The sequence below is a fragment of the Protopterus annectens genome, chromosome 2.part1, assembly GCF_019279795.1.
Source record: "Protopterus annectens isolate FY-2018-M chromosome 2.part1, PAN1.0, whole genome shotgun sequence".
NCBI lineage: Eukaryota > Metazoa > Chordata > Ceratodontiformes > Protopteridae > Protopterus > Protopterus annectens.
In genome coordinates this window covers 373,357,549-373,373,015 of record NC_056729.1, presented here as the reverse complement: position 1 = coordinate 373,373,015, position 15,467 = coordinate 373,357,549, and the positions used below count along the sequence as shown (strand labels likewise).

The 15,467-nt window shown below is 41.0% G+C and overlaps 1 protein-coding gene across 2 annotated transcripts in view; it reads right to left on the bottom strand.

Moving 5' to 3' along the window:
• Positions 1 to 15,467, bottom strand: part of SPOCK3 (SPARC (osteonectin), cwcv and kazal like domains proteoglycan 3) — a 2,692,952-nt gene that overhangs the window by 1,888,899 nt on the left and 788,586 nt on the right. The window lies entirely within an intron of this gene.

The window sequence follows — 15,467 nt, the reverse complement described above, 5'->3', positions numbered from 1 at the left end:
ATGGCCCCCATGTTTCTTTTGGACAGAGATTGGCAGTAATTAAATTAATCACCAACTACCATAACCCCCCACACACACATACACACACACACACACACACACACACACACACACACACACACACACACACACACACACACACACACACATACACACACACACACACACACACATAACCTCAGCTACCTCTTTGCTAACATACCTCATCATATAAGTGTCTAAGGAACTCTGTAACAAAACTGGGTTGAGATTCACTGATAGGCTTGTAAACACCCTGGTGGTGGTTAGCCCAGTATAAACTCACAAATGTATGAAATGGGTATTATTATTATTATTATTATTATTATTATTATTATTATTATTATTATTATTATTATTATTATTTATTTATTTATTTATTTAACTTTTGTTTACTGGGAATGTCTGACTTGGATCAAAGCCAATTTTCAGCAGAGGCCCAGGGAGAAATGCTCCAGATGCATGTCTTTGTGATATTATTATTATCAACAGACTATGTCACAGGCTATAGAAATGGCTTGTATGAGTATGTGAATTGCTATTAGAATGGGTGACACAAGATTGCCTACTCCAATAGTTTAATTGCTTCTTGACATAGGGGATATCGTCATGTCTTTCCCTGCAGGTTTATGTACAATACCACAACCATGTTGCTTGAATGAATTTCAGTTTTACTCTTTGGAAGAGATCCTTGGAATATGTGTAAAATTTAGAGTTCTGCTCTAATCTCAAAAAGAATTATGGGTAGATTGGTCCCTAAGCTCCTTGTCTTGGTTGCCCTAAACAATACTTGTTGACCCCAGGGCACAACCTTCTGTGGTGACCATTACACTGAGAGTAGGAAGGGTGAATGGCTGCCCAGAGCAAAACTGAGTTGATGGAGTCAACACATCTTCTACTGATGGCACACTTCTGACTGTTCTTATACTTGTTGAGGGATATGTATATTAAAAACATTGAAACTTTAGGGTCTATAGTATGACCATCAACTAAGACCATGTGAGTGGCAGCATAAAAACAGCCACAGCCATTGAACACAAATCTGGATGGAGCAGAGACTCCATAGTTTCAGTCAGTTTCTCTCAAATGGAGAGAACTAGCAGACAGTTATCCAAATAAAGGAAAATGTTTGTCTCCAAAAGTCTGCCGCTATGTCCATATATTTGGTCAACACAAAGAAGGATATGGTGAAACCAAATAGGAGGACCAGTAATTAAAAGGACTTATTCCTACCATGAAGTGTATAAACATCCTGGGCTCTTTGTTCTGGGAATAAAGTAGGCATTCTGGAGGCCTCCAGAATAAATCGAGCTCCCCCACCCTCTGATAGATATAGTAGGATGGACTGCACCATGACCCTCTGGTACCTTGTCTTTGGAATAAGAAGACTCGATTGATTGATGTCCAAGATTAGTCTGATGTCCATTGCTTTCCTTGGAATCTAAAAAATGAACAGTAGCCAGACCCTTCCACTTTAGATGACATGTCATAGATTGCTCTTTTTGTTATAAGATTTACCACCTCTCTTTTGACCACAGCCTTCTGGACGGGGCAGGATTTCTACAACAGGAAAGAATTTTGATCTTAGAAGGGATAAAAAGGGAATGATTTAGCCTCTAGATATGACCTTCATTCCCTACTTGCCCTCCATGATAACCTGCCATGCTGCGAAGTGGATGGAGACACTGTCTGCAGAGCTGCACAGTCAAGAAAATTCTCAGAGTTTCTGCTTCTGAGTCCCAGAAGGGGGGTTATGGATGTCTTGGCATTGCTGTCCACCTTGTCCAAATCTATTCTGGAAACATGACTGCATTGGTCTCTCAGAATGCTGTCCACATTTTTGCTGTTAAATCTTCTTAAACTATAAGTTCTTGGTACAGTCTAGTTTAGGAAAATGTTCATTCAGGAATTTAGAATATGACACCAACAGTGATTTTTCCTTTCTGCTCTGTCTTTTGGAACTTAGCTTTCATCCAATGTCCAAGCCGTTCTATCCCTTCAGTGAAGCACAGGTGTATGACACCTAAAGTTTTCAGCACGATTACAGTGTCCGAGGCAGGAGTATTTCTGAATGGTTATGCCTGACCCAGCTGCTCAGGCTGTTTCCTCAACTCCCATCTCAGTCTGAACATATAACAAGGTCTTAAACATATTCTCTGAATCCAGATAAAAAGTGTATACAGCTCCAGTTCAGACACCACTGAAACTCTGCTCAGAGGTTTTCAAGAAAGAACATCTGAAAACTACTGAAACCTACACCTGTGAAACACCCGAAGCAGATTTGTCTGGTAAGATCTCAGTCAAATTCGGCAAATTCATTGTGTAAACAGAGGAGATATTCTTCAATCTAGAAATTTTTGAAACAGCAGAAAAGCCATTGAAGAAGAATTATAACAGCTTTCATCTTCAAACAGTGCTTTTCTCCTCTAAGCACTTTACTTTCATAAGAAGAATATTCATATGGTAATAAACCTTTCAACATTCTGTGCTTTCACACTAGTCATCTTCCAAGTCTTCAGCCTAGTCCCTGTTGACTTTAGTGCCTTCTCTGTCCTCTCCTTGCAGCTGACAGTAGCCACCATTGGTTTATGTTAGGTGCTGACTGCTACACTGGGGATATCACTGCAATCTCTAATACTACTAAATGCTCCTTCCTTACAAGAAGAACGCCTCTCAGACTTTCATCTTGAGCATCCTTCTATGTGATCTTAAGACTGTCTCTTTTGGTGAACCACGTTTTTGCCACCATCAAGCCACTTGCCAGACAGAAGCCTAGGATGCCCTTTCCTTCCTTTTCTATTCCTGTTGCCCCACAAATGTGGACCCAGACAGTCCTCATGTCCTGTTCCTTCTCTCCCAATATGAGCATTCAGGTCCCCCATTAGCAACACCCACTCATTTTGTCTAGCTTTATCTAATAGGTCCTGCCACTTCTGCCTGAATGCATCATTTTCCTTTTCATCCCAGCTGTGCTGTGGGACACGGGCCTGTTTTATGAATACTACCTTATCTTTACACTGAAGCCTGACTTACGAGTCTGTCTCAAATTCTAAAGCCATCACTCACTACCTTCTGAAGACTGTCTCTCTCTCTCTCTCTCTCTCTCTCTGACCACAGTGTTCGCTTCATCTCTAGACTGTCTTCCACTAAGTTGTAGCTCCTGAATCCCCATCTAAGTGATGACTGCAAAGCCCTTGAAAATGATGTATTATCTTACATTTCATTCCACTACACCTAAATATACCACAAGCCAAGTTCACTACTTTTAAGAGTAAACTCTTGAATCTTCTTTAATATTTATTTCAAACAATGTGTTTTACCGTTAGCAAGACATGCTTGGAGTTACTGCCATTCTTCTAATCTCTTGTCAGTGAACATGCCTCCCTTTATAACATTTCAAGCCCAGTTTTCTAAACAGTTATAATGACAAGACCCTTACCCTTAAAAGTTTTAATAATTTGCACTAACAGTAAAGAATAAATAAATAAATAACACATACATACATACATACTGACATACATACATAAATAAATAACTAATGAAACTTGATGTAGAAAATGATCAGAAGAGACAGCAGACCTCTTCAAGCACCATCGGTCCATGTCTACATGTGTCTGGATCCCAACACACCGCTCTTCTCTCTTTCAAGACTATACATCATACTGTCTTAATCAGCACAGTCGGGATACTTTGTTACTATAGCTACACTGCAGTCTTGGTGGATTTATTTACAGGCTCTATAAAAATGCATTAATCTTTACAAACTGTAGCATCTATAGCATCATACATCTGGTAGCAGAGTCACACCATGTGTCGGCACAATGGTATGCATCTGCTTTAGTTTTTCAGTAAGTTCTCTTGTGGAAACTGCAAAGTAATCGGTTTGCCCTGGTACAGTGGTATCATGCATCATATGAAGGTTATTCCCCATTTAACCTAATCCATGCTTATTATCTGTTATCACACCAGTTTTGAGCACTTCCAGTCTCCAGCAGAAGTTACTACTACAGGTATTAGTTTCCTCCCTCTGAATGACTATCTGGCACCGTTGCTGCTCTACTGGAGTGCAAGCTTCCAGAATTGCTATGACATTTCTCCCATTTACAGGTGGGTGGGTAACTAGAAAGTGCTATTGCAAATAACTTTTCAGGCATAGATTCCTGTTCTCTAGTGTTTTATGTCAACTGCAAGACACTTATTCAGTCCAATGTCAGCTAGATATGCACTTTGCATGCAATATCTGTAACTAAACAGATTGCATACTTCACTTTGATGCCTAGAATATCACAAGGCTATGGATTATTGCCAGACTATGCACCCGTGGTTATCCAGTAATATCCATGAATAGACTTTGAAATGTCAGAATACACTATGAGTTTACTCAAATAGATAACTCTTATTCATAACAACATGGCAGCTCAGCAGAAAGGATGTTAACACTTCAAGCATTGACTCCAGCTTAGAAATGCAATGAATTGTGGGATATGTATAAACTTAAAAAGTCAGCACCATATAAGAATTAAAATGTCAAGGGCTATATTATAGATGTACAACATACAAAAACATTTCATCAGCTTTCTTCCACTTTATCATCACAGATCTATTCCCACTTAAAGTGAAACTTGAGTCAAACTGAACAGGGTCTTCTTCCCCGCTGATTCTGCCAAGCCTGTTCCCTTGGCTGTGGTTTCACTAGATAGTAGGTAGGGACAATAGGAATTTCATTCATCCATTCATGTGCATCATTAATTAGATGATGAACCATTTAGCTACCATAACGGAGTCATCATTACTCCTGATGTTTACCCGTGCTTCATTGAATTTCTTCACTTTGACATTCAGAGCACTGGGCAGAAATCACATCACATCAACACCCATCTCAGGCCTTTGTGATGCTTTGTTTTAATTAAACAGATTCCCTCAGTCTTCACCAGTTTTCAGTCAGTTGCTAGCTGCTGGATGATGTGGGACACAGGTCAGGACCAGGTCCATGGTGATCCACAGGAAGGGCCTGTTGTGCATCCAGAGTCACCGTCACCATGCCCCCATCTCCCACGGGGGGGGGGGAGGGGGTGCAGTGAGGGTGCAATGCCTCGTCCAGCCATGGTGTATGCCCAGCCCTGTTTCACACCCGAGCCCAACTGACTCAGCCCTTAGAGCCCCAAAGATAGAGATCTGGCATGCTGACTTTTCTTACTTACATTGTTCTAATATGCCAGAGGCTGTTCACCTTGAAGACCTGCTGTGGATATGGGTACAACCCGATGTGAGACTTACACCCTCTCCACTGGATTTTCAAGGGCTGGTCAGAGCTCACCTGATGCCACCAGAACCACGACTCTTTCCAGGGTGCAGGCCCCTCTATCAGGACAACTCCATTCCAGGGCACCCTGCCCTTTACAAAGAAAAGAGAACTCTCTCAGGGGGCCACTTAAAGTGCATGGATTCATAGTCCAGTACTAGCATTGTCCTTTTTTATTACATTTTCTGCATTCATTAACAGGTAAGTCCATAGGATAAAGTGTCTGCATTTCAAGGGTGCCTTGGGAGTACTTTCTAGTTGATTCACTTGCTCAGAATCACAGACATTTCAACATGTATAAAATGCATGTCTAAAACTGGTGGGAACTGACTTTAATGGCCTCAATGTACTTGAAAGACTTAAAAAGTAAAAAATGAAAAAGTAATTTGGATTCAGTAGCCATGTAGCTAAAACACTGTCATGTCCTTAGGGAGTCATTTGCATATATCCCATGTGCCTCCACTTCGGGAGGTTTACAGTACTTCATGGTGAAGGTACCAGCTTGGCTGGTTAATTCTTGCTGTTTTTACTGACTCATTTGTCTGTGTAACCTTTTTATCCAGTGGATTGTATGTTGGAGGGTTACTACACTCCTGACATGCTGTTCTTCAGATGAGATAGTAAACACAAGCCACAGCCTAAACTGATGGTGGTCTAGGGGGGTAAGTGGTATCACACTGCAATTATGAAGAGAAGATTAGGGGGAATGTCTCCATTTGAATATGTTACCTTGAGTCTTCCTTGCAAAAAAGGCCAAAATCCTACTGCCACTAACATGGTCAAATAAAATAAATGCCAAACCCATTCCTACCTAAGACATCAAATCACAGGGCAGAGTGCTTTTTATGAAGGAATGATTTAGAATATCTATAAAATCTATTAATTACATACAGCTGCAACAAATGGTTCCAAATGTATTTTCTCCTGCCATGTAGCTAAATGGATTATATTAGAAAAACATCCTATTCCGTTAGAATACCTGATTACCAGACATTTGTATTTTGAATCTGAATAATAAATCAACAGCACACTGAGATAAAACTAAAAGCCACTGAAACTGGAAACAAATCAGTCATAACTTCACTTACTAGACACTGTGTGTTCATGAGAATGAAAATATAAAGTATTTAAATTAAAATATTTCAAGCATTAAGCTGTATCTATTTTTCCTGCCTTGTTTAATATGAAAAGCACACACATACATCAAAGTCCCCAAATAAAATACAAAAATGAATGTTTAAAGTAGGATTAAAGTTTCTTTTTAATATTATAGTTTACAGCTACATTTCGCAGCTCACCACAGTGTTACTAGCTGGAAAACCTCATAAATGAACATAGATAGCAATTCCGTGTAAAGAAAAGCATCTATGGTGTGCATAATACCACACTGATCACCAGGACTTTACACATAGCAAAACCCTGTCAGCGAATGAAGATAGCAATTCCATGTAGCACCTACAGTGTGTGGATTTGTGTAGAATACTACAATGATCACTGGGGGTTTTACAAAAAGCTGTTATTGTGTTAGTAAACCACATCTGCACAGAGGCCAATTAATGAGAGAACAAATAACCAGTAGTAGGGACATATTTGGCATAGATGTCACATAGAAATGTGTTAGAATGTAGCACTCACAACCACTTAGAGTGACAAATGTGGACAAAGTCATAATAATGGGAGGATAAAAGGCCAGAAATAGGGACAGATTTTTAATACTGCACTGACAAATTTAGGAAGCTGATAGAATGGGTCTATATCAGAACATCGAAGTATTAAAACTTCGAATGTTCTGATATTGAACACTATTCAGCGAACACTAAGAATAGTGAAGCTGCAGAACAGCAAATTATTTCCTTGGGAAAGAATTTGGTTGGCCATTTCTGTGGCTTCGCTATCCTTAGCACTGTGGTGGAAAGTTATGGGCTGGGTTCAGGTAAGTGTGCGATTGTTTGTACGTTAGGGGTAGGGGCCGGTTAAGTGAGTTAGGGTTAGGGCACGGGTTAGGGGTGTGTGCGATAGTGACAGACTTTAGGGTTAGGGGTGGTTTAAGTGAGTTAGGGTTAGGGCGCGGGTTAGGTGAGTGTGCGATAGTGACGGACCTTAGGGTTAGGGTTTGGGGTAAGGTAAGTGGGTAGACAGTAGTATATGTTTAGTTTAGTGAAGCGTTAGATGTAGGAATGTAAGTATATGTGTGTGGTTGCTGTTTGTTTGATGTGCTTGTGTTGTGTGTATGTGTTTCGGAGCAGTGAATTTTTTCCATGGGAAAAAATTTGCTGTTCTGAATGTTCAATATTTTCATGTTTAGATGTTTTGGGGCTGATGAAATAGCATTCCCTATTTTCATCTAAGAGTTAAAATATACAATTAGCAGGGGGTGTGGGGAGTGCATGGGGGCTTGCCCCCCTGAAAATCATTTGTAGGACGTCTCTGGATGTCCAGGTAAATTGGGTAATGTTGATAATGTCAAATTTGATATACCGACATTACAGCGTTCACTGTTGTGAGGGAACAGTATGCACATTTTTGTCCTTTCGGTTTGAGTAAGTCATTACTCAGAAAACCAATTAGCAGAATTTTGATACTAAACCATTGTGATATTCCATTCCTGGCCTTTCTGTACTGAAGCTGTGTTAATGATCTGTAACAATACATGGGACTGCCATGTAAAATTATCACCCAGGGGAAGTGTGTGTATTAAATAGGGACACACAGATGAAGTGTAGGAATGAACACAGGGAAAGAGTACATGTAAGACTCCTGCATGTACAGCAGAGGAGGGCATGTCAATGGACAAATGTTGTAGCAGCAACATCAAGCACATAACAATATGGTACAGAACAGACTGTACAGTGAAAATGTGTTGTCTGTGACTGTCACACAAGGTGACATAACAATGGGGAGGATGACTGTGTGAGACAAACATCCTTATATGAATAATGTAGAGGACATCTATCAGGGATCTGACATACAGTTGGGGGCAGGGTGCATATTGGGAAACTGTGCAAAATGATACACCCAAATATGCATGTACTCTCAGCAGAGGTATCCAGCAAGGTGGCCACAGGTAAAGAATTGTGGCAAACATTTCAAAAACCAACCACAATCATGGACAATATCAGAATAATGCCACCACTAATCCCATGTCTCTGATGTAACATATGTGATAGGTGAACCTGCACATACACACTTGACAACTATTATGGTACATCCACACTCTATGAGGGTAACCACGCACACTGTCCTGGTGCTGTAATGTCTGCAGGAGGTATTAGGAGGGACACTGCTATACCTGTATGTGATAGTATGTTCAATATAAGCTAGTTGCCTTGTGTGCATGGCATATATCTATGGCACAATCCACACTGTCACGAATGATATACATGCCGCTAATGTTGTCAACCACTTATGTATGTAGAGTGTGCATAAGCTGAACAGGTGATACACATAAATCTGATGTAACAACTCTCTAAAGCCAAGAACACTGCATCAGTGGGTCGAGACAATATCCCAGGATGCCATCTAAATTGCATGAAACATGACCTATCAAGGCCCTCTGGAATTGCTATTTAACTGTAGTCTCTAAACAGGCTTCATGCCTCATGAACAGAGAACAGCAATAGTCTTCCCTCTGTACAATGGTGGCCCATGTACAGACCCTGGAAACTACAGATCCATAAGCCTCACTAGTCTTATATGTAAAGACAAGGAAAGAGTTATCATGGAAATAATCAACAGTAAACCTCCAGACACTGGGCCTAACCCAGTCTGGTTGACATACCTACTTAACTTGAAAGACATCTTTGTGAAGGTCACCAAAGTGAAGGATGAGGGCAAAATGGTTCACACTGTCTATCTTCACCTGGCCAAGACATTTGACACAATAATCCACTTGGGCATTGTTGACAAATTCAAGAGGTTAGGTACAAACCTGCATATCACCCAGACAGAATTGGGGAGTCCACCTCTGCAAAGAGGTCAATCACAAGTGGAGTCCCTCAGGGATCTGTCTTTAGACCACTCTTTTTTGGCACTTACTTCTCTGAAGTCAAGGCCAATGTCAAATGTCCCTGGCTGACTACTTCTGCAGATTATCGCAAATTAGGAACTGTCATTGAATCCCACATTGACACAAATGTTCTCTAGGAAGGGCTGACACAGACAAATAACTGGTGTTAGAGCCATGGACTAAAACTAAATGACAAGAAATGCATAATTGTATCTGCCAGGAAATCATCCATCCCTGGTAACTATCATATTGACAACACACACCTTAGAGTTGATCCAGTAGATATGGACACACACAGACAATAATCTAGCCTTTGACCATCACTTGTTTATAGTAGTGAGAAAATCATTCTACATTGTGCAACTTATAAACAAAGCTATGACAACTAGGTACAAGGAAGTCATTGTTCCACTGTATTCTGCATTTATCACACCTATCACCGAGCACAGTCCCCCTTTTGGTATGTACTTAACCAGGCATATCCAGCAATTGGAACATCCACAGAAGTTCCTCACTAAATGAATACAGGGCATAAGTAAAATGTCATATACAGACTGACTCAAGGCCCTATCCCTATATTCTGTTTTCTACAGGCTTTTGAGGGGAGATCTATGCCCGGCATACAGGGCATTGTCAGACCACACTCTGACGGACCTCCTGCATATCCACAAAACAAACAGCACCAGAATTACCCATTCTAAAGACTTAAACCTTGCTTATAATATAAATAGGTCTTGCTGGAGAGACAGGTATGTATCCCAGTGACTATCCAAATCTGGAACAGGCTCACTATCTATGTGAAGCAGAGTTCTGCCTAACCCAATTCAAGTGTAAAATGGACAATTGGATGAGGAACAGAAAATTCATCCCTGGTTTGCCACTATGTCTCTAATGGACACAGGCAACCTGTGAATGGGTCATCATCCAGGCCCCTGCTTGTAAATGTTTCAGATTCCAAGTCCCTGCTTAGACTTATCAAGGGTATCAGAACTTGTCAGATTTGGTATGCATGGCTGGGCTTAAAAAGTCCCTTGTGGTCGTTAACCTTGTAAACACGTATGAATGTGTTGTTCCACACCATCAGACAGTCATGTATATTCCCCTGAAAGAATACCTAGGTATGGCCAATAAGCTATGTGACAGTGTACTGTGACAAAGGTGATAGACTTCAGTTACACATCACTGGAAGATGTGTAGGGAGGTACTTGAATAAGGATGCATTGTACACAGTTATTGGTGTGATGAAGTCTGTGAACCATGAAGTTATTTTGGCCTCTGATATGCATGTCCTTCACGTACCCAGTACTTGTGTTACATTCAAGGGAGTAATCAGCACTGTGACCACATGCTGGTGGATATACTACTTGCCCTAGAACCCAGGACACAGGTCACATAACTATAGGTCTGATTACAGGGTGTGATGTCCACATTATACTTGGGTTGTGTGTCTGTTTCTTGATTCAGTAAATCCCTCCACATGTCTCAACAATGCAGGTGTTGTCATGGCTGTGGCAGCAATCTCTGCTATGTGTTGATACTGTCTGTATTATACTCATATCACAGTTGGAGTCCTTGATCAGACACAAGCTGTAGTCCTTTAGGCAGCTGTCTGGACACACATGTGTATATCATCTGTGATGTCCATCACTGAACTGATGGGCAGGAAATGGCCTAGCAGACACTCCTGATGTACCGACCTGATCACTGGACCTGAGATATATGTCACAACACACATTTAAACATAGTGAGATGCCATGTATGTCATACACTGGTCTACCCATTTGGTGATATAGTTGTTTATGGTCACATACGACAATGTTGACTGAATTCCTCAGTGTTGTTTTTTTGTCAAATTCCTTAACCTGATCAAGTTCCACACGATGATACTGTTGTCATCATGCATGCCCTCGATGATCTCTTTGAGGACATCTATCAGATGTAATGAACCTGATGTAACAGTAACAACTCACACAGATCTGTTGCACATAACATGTAAAGGAGGTCCATGATGACATGCTGGCCTACCGCACAGTCGAAGAGAGTCAGGATGTCTCTATAAATGCATGCATCAGGTGCAGTTGCCCCAAACACAGATCGATGCATGTTGATTTACACCCATGTATGGGAACATTGGCCATGTGAAGGTCGTGCTGAACTGTGTATTCAACCATATCAGGAAGTTGTATGCACTGGGTCATGCCATAGATGATCTGTGATGTTGTCACAGCACATTGATTCCATGTGATAGGCCTGAATGAAGGTAAGACTGTGCATACTGCCTACTGTGATCTGGCTTAGGGTTTTGACACAATCATGCATGCAGGTATCATTGAGAAAAAACCCAAGCTGTGTATTAAACCTTACGTCAGTTGATAGTTAAACAACTGGTTCACTGACAGAATGCATCATGTGAAAGTTGATGAATCAACCTGTACCAGTAGAGCTGTCACCACTGGCAGACCCCTGGCATCTGTGCTTGTCCCTTCACTGTTTGAATTATATTGCTTGTCAATTCATGCTAAAGTATATGCCCTTTGCCAAACCAAGTTTTCTGATTCTTGCATATTCTGTGCAATCACTGAGTCCACCAACAGTGATTACATAGTACAGGAGGAGCTAACACTCAGAAATGAATGGTGACAAAGGCATATGATCTGCAAATAAATACAGAAATATGTGTTTGCAATGTTATCCATCTGAAAATTGAAGTTTCATGTTAATCACAGCACTGACAACAGTCCTGCTATGCAAGCACTGGGAACCCATTTAGATAGCAATCTTAACTTTGACCATCAGCTGTTCACACTGACTTTGAAAGCCTATGTTGGGTACATCCTAAATCATGCCATCATATTGATATCTTAGGATTGTATGACAGCACTCTAGTCAAATCTCATTCAGCATTAACTGAGTACAATGTTCTTTTTTACCTGTACCTCACCAGACACATGTAGCCACTAGAGAGACCACAGGGCTTTCTCAGCAAGATAACACAGGGCCTACACACCAAGCCATGATGTATGTGGATAGATTAAAAGCCACATCACTGTAAACTTTATTGTATAGGATGAAGTGACTTCTGCCTGACCTTGCCATGGTGGGAGTGACAATTTTTTTTTGGGGGGGGGGGGGGGCAGGTGCCCAGTTTTTTTTTTTTTTTGGAGATATATATATATATATATATATATATAGAGAGAGAGAGAGAGAGGAATGTTGTTGAAAGAAAGTAGGTATGTCCCAAATTTGAGAGTGTGTGTTCTGCTGGTGAGTCAATTGCCTATCCAGCTAGTATTGTATGGCTTAATTCCCAGATGGGGCATTTTGACTATGAGACAAGAATGGGGGATATTGTCAAAGGCCTTGGATAACTGAACATAGGTGGTATGTCCTGTTATCTGTCATCTATGTAATCCATGTGTACCACATAATGAAATACTCCACAGCACAGCTCAGGGGGTTAGGCCTGCCCCACAGGATACACCTGCTGCCACTCTACTGATCCAGCAACCACTGCCCAGCAGATCTGGGAGCTAACCTAACAGTGCCACTTCTGCTGCCCCTACACTACCTCCCCTCTCACGTAGTTCTGCCCCTGATAATAGTCCATTTGTTCCCTCCAGGAGCAGTGGCAGGGGTGGTGAGTTTATCACTTGCACTGAGCTGCCAGGGATAGTGTGTAGGATTGTGCTCCACACTATTGCTGCACACCTACACCTGATGGAGGAGCTGCTCTCCCTCATTTTACATAGGTCCAGGAGAAGAAGATGTTGAGCATGCCAGCCAGTGGTGGAGTCAGGTGGGAGTGATGACAGCCCTGTAGGTGTGAACATAATTCTCACTGTCAACCAGCTTGATCTCCATGGGTCCTGGATGTTCCCACCCTCACCCCATCCATGGTGTTTACCGAAATCTTGTGTCCATCGCCATCTCTGTGCCTTGTCTTGTTTTGTCTGTCTGCAACTGCTTCCTCACCTGCCCAACTTACCAGACCCAGGCATACCTACATCCCTCCTGCAACATTCCTCGCTTTCTCTCTCTCTCTCTCCCCATAAAAATGGACTCCTGTCACACAAAAAAATTGTCCCATATGTAGCTTTCCATTGCACACACTTGTCTTCTAGGCACACTTGATTCAATCCAATTGGCTATACACCATGATTGTGTTGTAGTCACCCCTCTCTCTGGAGGTGACAATCCAAATACAGCTAATATTCTGTATATATTATTAGGTTTACTGTTGAAGAAATGGATAGCTATAGTTCTTTCCTACCTCCCTCCTGCACATTCCTCTACTTCTTTCCATTTGTTCTCCCTGCTTGGTCCCCATTTCCCCACTGTCCTATCCTCCCCATGTCTTTTCTTTAATGCATTATTGCATGATGGTGTGCATTGTGCACCAATGTACAGCAACAGCAATTTGAAAGTACATAAAAGTGTTAGATTCAACTATATTTGAACCCAGTAATATCTGGCCCCCAAAAGGAATGCATTACTACATTAACTGCATAAACAGATGCTGCCACAGTCACTTAAGTGGCAGGTGTATTCGAAAGACTTAACACTGTCAAACTTTAGCATCACCATTTCATCACTGTCCTATCTTCCCCATTTCTTAAAGCAAAAGTAGTTAAAAGTGTTAGATACAGCTATATTTCAACCCAGTACTATCCGGCCCCAAAAGGAACGTATCACTGCATTAACACCTCTTGCATCAGAGTCAGTAAAGTAGCAGTTGTATTCCACAGACTCAATACTAACTGTCAGACTTCAGCAATGCTGCCACTGGAATAGTTACATGATATTCCCTTATATGCTACTCATTCTCAAGGTCTTCCTTTTGCCCATCACGCAATATCACACAAACAAGATAAGCACAGCCTAACCTTCCAGTCATTCCTCCATTACCCATGATTGCACAAAGTGCCGCAACATGCAAATAATAGCCAAAAATGTTTTAAATAATAATAGAAAAAAACTGACAGGGAAAACACAATTTGAACATAAATGAAGAGGGGGATGGATGTTAATGAAACAGAAGCTGTGAATTATGTGCTGCTTACTTGCATTTCCAATCTTGACAGACGTACATTTAACACTTTGAAAGTCTAACCTCACAAACCCACCTGATGTAAGCATTCACAGTTACCATCCATTAAACACAAACACCGAGGGAGTGCCTGCACTATTTTTACATCCCTACATGGATCTAATTTATGGCGTTCAGCAATTCTAATGAGTTCAGACATTGTTTGCATCTTCACTGTGCTGACAGCCATGAATCTACCCCAGAAGGCAACTGTGTAGCTAGGGAAATTGAAGGGGAGCTGAATTACTTTATGTGTTAAACACAGTGGACTACTTATTTTGAGATGATATGCCTGCATTTCATCAGCTATACATTGCACATGCTGGTATGTGACTATGAATATTCTGTTTAATGGATTTCATAATTATTTTAATTAGCACGTACTTTTATACTTTTATCTGTTTGCATTGCTTACAAGTGTACTGTTCATTTGGGGGCGGGGGGCAAAGCTGAATTAGTGTTATTGCACAACAAAGGATTAATGTTGCTACTGTTACTCTCTTTTTGTTGCATCCAATCTACTGTCACATGTTAAGGTCAGTTCTGTACAAATCTCACACATTTTACTTTTTATTCAGTCTGTGTAGACTCCTTTCTGTGGCCATATTCCAAAAGTTTTAGAATTCATGGGAACACCAGTTAGCTCCAACATGTTGCCTTGGTTGATTAGCATGCAATTCAGCTGCTTATGCAGTAATTAGCTTGCTATGGTGTCTCTCTTGTTTGTGTGGGGGTGTTAGCTGATACACGGCTTTTACTGAACTTAAAAGTTTCTGCACCCGTGTGCACATCACACCACGACATGCACAGTGTGGAAAACCACCGTGTAGGCATTATTTAATCCCACTGGAAGAATTTTCTGTCTGCATTGCCTGCACAATTTTGAAATACACAGTCACTTCATTTTGTACTCAACAATAACATAACTAACAATATTAAGGGTGAAATGTTTTACATATTTACTGTAAGACATTATTGTTTTTTTTACCAGAGGTGCTTGTAAGCAATGTTAAATTCCACAGGTGAGTAAGTCAAAGCATATTTATTTAGAAGTT